The sequence below is a fragment of the Echinops telfairi genome, unplaced genomic scaffold (genome assembly GCF_000313985.2).
Source record: "Echinops telfairi isolate 266 unplaced genomic scaffold, ASM31398v2 ScPeMD7_1;HRSCAF=3_0, whole genome shotgun sequence".
NCBI classification, from domain to species: domain Eukaryota; kingdom Metazoa; phylum Chordata; class Mammalia; order Afrosoricida; family Tenrecidae; genus Echinops; species Echinops telfairi.
In genome coordinates this window covers 22,627,094-22,633,002 of record NW_022103896.1, presented here as the reverse complement: position 1 = coordinate 22,633,002, position 5,909 = coordinate 22,627,094, and positions in this window count along the sequence as shown.

Genomic DNA, 5,909 nt, shown 5'->3' with positions numbered 1-5,909 from the left:
TGCGGAAGACCCCAAGCTCCTAAAAACCCCGGGTATAAATACCCTGCTCGGTGACGTGTCCTACCAGGATTGGTGCAATTTGATAATGCGTAGCGAGCGGCTGGCAGCGCATGCGCAACAAGCTTGTTTACAGCTTAGCTCTGACGATGCGGGCGCAGTCCGGCGCCATCTTGTAATGGCGTCCACATTTTTCATCATTGCTACATCACACCCTGTCTGGCTCGTCTCCTCCATGAGACCCCTCTGCAAGGGGATCTCCAGCAACAACAACAACAATGGATTTAAAATAATTCTGCAACCATGTTATGCTTGGTGCCATGACCCTTGGGGCCTTATAGATCTGGAGCCAAGTCCTATCCCTGCTACTTCCCTGTGACCTTTGGAAAACTCTTACTTTCTTTGAACCTCTCAAAAAATGATCTCCCTTGAAAGGTTTTTGTGAGGATTAAATACATTGCACAACTGTCAATATCTGTAGCTCTGCTTCTGCTGGTGTTAAGTGTTGTCGGGTTGGTTTTGACTAATGGCTATCCCGTGGGTCACCAAGTGGAACTGTCCCCTAATATAGTCTTGGCCATAATCTTTGCAGAAGCAGATGATCAGGACTTTCTCATGAAGAATCGCTGGGTGGGTTTGAATCCCTAGCTTTTTGGTTAACAGTCAAGTGCTTAATGTACTACCAGAGACCTTATCTACTTCCATATCTAGATCTATATTTGTTGCCCAAGAGTTTATCTTTGAATGCTAGATATCTTATCCCCTGGTTCTGTAAATCTATTTATTAATGTAAATAGATTTTTTTTAAACAAATAGGGTATTTGTTAAGTATCAGCTTCATGTCAGCAGTGTGCTAGTTTCTGGAGACATAAAAAGGTGGTTAAAGTCCTGACACTGACTTTCCTTAGATGCTAAGGGGAGTAACAGATACGCAGACCCCATGGAGCTAGGTATGGGGCAGTTGTAGAGAGGTAACTGAGACTGCTGGGGTCAACCCTCTTCAGTGGGTTGAATCCGGGATTGATGACCAGGACCTTTCATGGAAGCACGCAGCCTACCTTGCACAAGTGCATTGGAGAAGATGCTACAAGGACAAGCGGTAATTTGCTTTTGTATAGAGGACACGGTGTTCTTTTCAAGCAGGCCCCATTTACCACACCAAGTGCGAGTTCAATGAGTCCCTGTGTTGAGCTGTGTTAAATTACATGGCATTCGTGATTTGTTCCAGCACCTGGCGGCTCTACTCAGCCTTTTCCTTCCTACCTGCCTTCCTGCCTACATTCCTCTTGCCCGAGCTCGATCTCTGTATCTTTCCTTTTCTCCTTTTCGTTCAATCAACACAATTGTCTCAAGAGCCTACTCTGTGCCAAGCACCATTCTAGGCACGGGGACACAGCAGAGAACAAAAGGGAGTGCTTGTCCTCACAGAGATCATCATCTGCTGGGGGAGGTAGATAAGCAAACAAACAAATACTGGAAACAATAGTTGGTAATGTGCTAAGAAATAACAAGCAGAGTAAGGGCTGGAGAGTGGCTGGAGAGGAGGGGTTTGTGTGCTGGTTCTAGTTTAGAGGATGAGAGACTTGACTAACGAAGTGGCCTTTGAGCAGAGGTTCGAATGAAAGGGGAGAACCAGCCTTGTACATATTGTGGAGACGTGAAATCTATTTATTCCCAAGACCTTTTATTCTTTGTTGTCTAGATTACATCTAGATTTATTTTGTACACACAAGGCAATTGTATCTTTTGTTCTTTTAAAAGTCCTACATATTTAAAAATTATATTACGAGGAATGGAGGTTATTTATATATACATGCAACTAAATAAATATCTGATTTCTGGTCCTCTTTATTCTTTCCCGAATACCTACATTTCCCTTTGGCATCATTTTACTATTGCTTCTGGCGTTTCCTTCAGTATTTCTTTCTTTCATTTGAAAATATCCCTATTGTTCCTTTCTGTTTTGAAGGATATTTTTGCTGGATATAGAGATCAATGTTTATGATATTTTCTTGTCAATATTTAGAAAATGTTTCTCCACATGCTTTCTGATCTTTTTTGTTTGCAGAATGAATTTATTGGTCGTTCAAATCATTGTTTATATCTGTGAGTTGTGTCACTTTACTTCCAGTGGTTAGTGTGTGAGATAGTGAGGGTGTGAGAGGGCAAATGTGTATTGTTCTTTCACGCCACTAAGTTTTGGGGTAATGTATGCAGTAGTGGATAACTCATACATACAGGTCCTGTCTCAAATATCTGTACAGTCATCATAACGCTCTAATTGTTCAACCCACATTGGATTTACATAAACTAAAATCCATTTAAAAATCAAAGTGTACACATTTGAAAATTCAATCTATGGAAAAATATTAATTTATGGTAAAACCAGCCAATTTTAAATGAGCTGCTTTGTCTGTATGTTTTACCATTTAATCTGAGAACTTCGCATAGTGCTTGGGACATCATAAAACAGTAGATTAAGTAGATTATGTTGAACGAATGAATGACTTTGTTTTCCCTGTATCTTATTCTGTGTACTCTAGGGAAATAAAAATACTGATATATATGTAGATATACATATATATCATGAAAATGGCTCTCTCAGTTGTAGAAGCAGGCACGCTACAAGGCTGTGGGTTAATTGTTAAGCTGGATACTTCTGTTTGACATAGCAGCTGCCCCTAGGGGCTGATGAATCCAAGATTAGCAGAAAGATGACAGGCATTTGTTTGATGAAAGAAATGAATCCAAGGTTGACAAATCCAGTTTGTGGCTGCAGAAGTGAGTGGATCCAAGGTGTGTGAGACAAGTCCCCTAGAGAAGCCAAACCAGGTCACTTATGAATATATATATGAATATATATATTCATATATATATACAGCATGAAGGAATATAACAGGTAATTAGTCCACACAACAGTACAGAGGGCTCAGTTCAACTCACTTCCAAGAGACAGTTAATATACTGGAAGTCCTTCCACTCACGAAGGCTGCTGGGTCCAAGGTCAAGGAAGCAGACAGCTGATTCTTCCCTTGGGCAATACATACAGTCTGGACACAGGCAGGAAACAGCAGGGCAGGCCACCAACAGTCAGCAGCTCAGGAGCTTAGCAAAGGAGGCCCCAATGGGATATTGAACTCAAACAAGGCAAGATGACAGGATCCACCAGCCTCAAGCTCAAGTGATGTACACACCAGCAGTGGGGCCAATCAGGTCTCGAAGGAACCTCCATCTCTAGTGACACAATCCACGGGTTGGCTGTCCTATAGTGTAGCTCATAAGTTGAGGCAGAGAACTACCGTGTTTCCCCAAAAGTAAGACATCCCCCGAAAATAAGACCTACTTATAGTTTTGCCTCTCGCTGAAACATAAGGCATCCCCCAAAAAATAAGACCTCCCCGAACATAAGGCCTCCCTGATAATAAGGCCCCCCCAAAGCTACCATAACTCTGGACTCTTGACCGTAGTGGTTGGAGCTGCTGCGCAGCTCATTGTTGGCAGCAGTGCAGCAGGAGCAGACAGGAAGTGCGAGTAAATGTACCATAGATTATGAGTAAATGTATCATAGATTGTTGTACATGGAAATAATGGTAGTAACAAGAAATTATTGATACTGTAGGAGTCACAGTTTGTCTGGTTATTCTGGTCTGTGATGACAACTACTACCATACTGTATATAGGTAATAAGTTTCTTGTTTTGTTGTTCAACAATAAATGTGTACCACATTCTTCTTCATGGAAAAATAAGACATCCCCTGAAAATAAGACCTAGCAGATCTTTGGGAGCAAAAATTAATATAAGACACTGTCTTATTTTTGGGGAAACAGGGTAGCTAAAGCAACCACACCTGGTCTGATCACCAGAGAGTAAGAGAGAGGGGCAGGCCTTGCCGAGCCATTTGTCTCTTCACCCTCCAATTAAACTGTGACCTTATTAATCCCATCTGTTCCTATTGGCCAGGTTGGCACAAGAAACCTACCTATTACACAAGGCCTGCAAGTAAGATGGCAGGCCATGGATGGCGTCCATGATCGTCAGGTAAGGAAGACTTTTGGCACAAGTTCAAAGAACTGCAGGTTAGCAAGCCAGATTCAGCAAAAAGGCAAGCAAGCTTTTCCACAGCATCTATTTATATTGGAAGCAGGCCACACATCTGAGGAAAATTTCTTTCAATTGATTGCCTGCTCATAGCAGATCTCATTATGATAGCGATTAAACACACACACACACACACACACACACACCTCACTTCCATGAAGTTGATTTTGACTCATAGTAATTCTGCAGAACAGGGTAGAACTGCCTCTGTGGGTTTCTGAGACTGTAACTTTTTACAGGAGTAGAAAGCCTCATCTTTCTCCCAGAGTGGTTGGTGCATTTGAACTGCTGACTTTGCTGTAAGCTGCCCAATGTGTAACCACTATGTCACCAAGGGATGGTGATTACATTATGTTAAATCTAATCAAGGGGATTACCAAGCCTTAATGGCCAAACCACTGAGAATCCTGGCTCAGCCACGTTGAAGAAACCTTAACTATCACACCTAGGTTGTAAGCTTCAGGAGGGAAACAGCTGTGCCTTATTCTCCCCATCACTGCCAGGAATGTTTCACCCCCGTGTTAACCTGGACTCTGTCCTTCCGTTCCCCTCTGTGCACCAGAGTACTGTTGCCATCGTCATCTCATGTAGGTGATTCTTTAAAGGGCACGGTTCTCAAGGCGAAAACGTTACTTGTTGAACTAAACTGCTGCTGACTTTAAAGATGACTTAAGGGCATTGTTTTCCTTCATGGTTTAAAAGTTGTTTCCAGGCAATTGATCTGGGGAGTGGGGAATCTTGCCAGTCTCAATGTGTCCAGTAAATTTGGTTTCCAAAAGTAATTTGAAGTCCCATTCTACATTTATTTTTCTCCTTTTGATCAAAGTCCATCCATTGGGCCCCGGATCAAAATGTCAATAATGGTAGTGCGTGGTCTCATGACAAGGGAGGTGGAAGTACATGAAATCAATTCAACCTGCAGTTTATTTCCTTCTCTGGATCCTTCGTGATTCCATGAGAAGAGCAATAAATTGTTCTGTCATTGGGTTTTTAAAAACAATTTATGACACAAAATTTGGATTGTCTAAATATGTTAACATGTGTTTTAAAAGCTGCCCATTAGGTCAAAGAAAAGCAGTTATGTTCATTGACAAAGGATAAATGAGCAGCCTTAGCTGACAGCACTGAACAAGACATTATAAAATGGCCTACTTTGGGGTAGGCCTGGATTCTATTTTCCATTTTGACTCCTTTCTGAGGAGTCGAGAATAGAGTATCGAGGTCCAGAATCGTGGGCACATCCATTGCGTGACTTGGAGGCGAACAGCACGCGGGTCCAGGGTCTCCCACTTGATTATGGAGAGGAGCTGGGGACCTGGAGCAAGCAAGGAAATAAAGTCAATGAAATAGGAGATGTCTCTGTGACACAACATTCTACATTGGGCCTCAAACCGCTCAGCCTCAAGCCTTCTCCTGGAGCAGCTCCTCCCTGGCATTCCAAAGAGGAAGAAAAAGTTACTTAGTTAAAACCTCTACTCTGAGGTCAGGGGACCACCTACTTCCTTTGGGATCAGGAGGCGTGGAGGGCGGAGCTTCAGTTGAGAGACAGGGAGCATCCTGAACCGGGCAGAATAAGGCTCCCTCAGGAGGCTGAGGCCTGACCAGTCCACCTGGATCATCCAGGCTCGCGTGGGCGGGCCAACCCCCAGCTCCAAGACGCTTCTGGAGGCGTTTGCGGACCCCGCAGCTTGGCCTTTGGCCCCGCGCTTGGCTTGACCGGACGGCATGAACCCCGACGTCCAGGAGGAGGGCCCCGGGTCCCGCAGGCTGCTGGAAGACGTCCGGCGGCGGCTGGCGCGCGCCTTCCTGCGCG